At 47.5% G+C, this 977-nt stretch overlaps 1 long non-coding RNA gene across 1 annotated transcript; it reads left to right on the forward strand.

The window, feature by feature from the left end:
- Positions 1-977, forward strand: LOC137902697 (uncharacterized). Its single transcript, XR_011105741.1, has 3 exons — positions 1-52; positions 374-484; positions 868-977. It is a non-coding gene; the product is annotated as an uncharacterized lncRNA (long non-coding RNA).

A 977-nucleotide genomic window follows, 5' to 3' on the forward strand; every position in this document is an offset into this window, starting at 1 on the left:
GGAGGAGGAGGAGGAGGAGGAGAGCAGCCATGCATCCCGTCTCCCATCACGGGTAATGTCGGATCCTCTCCCAGATAAGATGGAGGAGCTAAAGGCGCTAGCTTGGATGCAGAGCGAGTACCAAGCGTGTAATGGCGTGTGTTTTACGGAGACTTCCTCCAGACTCAGCAATACTTCTACTTATGAGCTGGTCTGCGCTCGGAGGTGTGGGATTATTACCCATCTTCTCTTTGGGACTCAGTTTGAGTGGCACAGCTGTTCTGTTCTCACACTTTCCATGAATAAACACACACGAGTAATAGAACGTTTGGTTGAAAAAGTGGGGAAGTGAGCTGAATCCTTTCCCTCTTCCACTTCCTGTGTACTACTGTAGTACTGGTTGCAGAGGGTGCTGGATCTGGGCTCCGAGACCCACGTGATGGAGGAGATCCGGCTGTTTGAGACGGCCCGGCCAGTGGACAGCCTGACCATCTCCCACTCCAAGGTAAGGGAAAAGGGAAGCTGTCTTTCAGACAATATTGAACAGGGAATAGAATTCCCAGCTTGGGAAAGCGTTTTTTTTGGTTTGTTTTTCTCCTGAGGAATTTGAAATGAAATGTGGTGTCGCCTAGAGTTACCTTGAATTGGGCTCGGGCATGTTTTTTTATTTTTACCACAGTGAAAAGGTTTGATTTAAACGTCACCTAGGTTGGGACCGTTCTCAAATCTCCATTGCTGAATTTTCAGGTTTAGAAACTGTTGGATCCCCTTTCCAATTCTAATATCCAGAAAGTATAGCGGGAAAGGAGTAGAAGTTATTATTATTATTGTACCGCTGTCAGACTTACCATCTCCATTTTGTCCCCCCCCCACCCTGGTTGTGTACAGAATGGTTGAAGAAGCACTCGGCCGTCAGCACTCCATCCTCGTGTTGCATGATCCTCTGCAAGTGGACTGTCCATCTTTGATCTGATCGTCATTTTGATCGATTTCTGGAC

This window comes from Brachionichthys hirsutus, chromosome 12, assembly GCF_040956055.1.
Source record: "Brachionichthys hirsutus isolate HB-005 chromosome 12, CSIRO-AGI_Bhir_v1, whole genome shotgun sequence".
Classification (NCBI taxonomy): domain Eukaryota; kingdom Metazoa; phylum Chordata; class Actinopteri; order Lophiiformes; family Brachionichthyidae; genus Brachionichthys; species Brachionichthys hirsutus.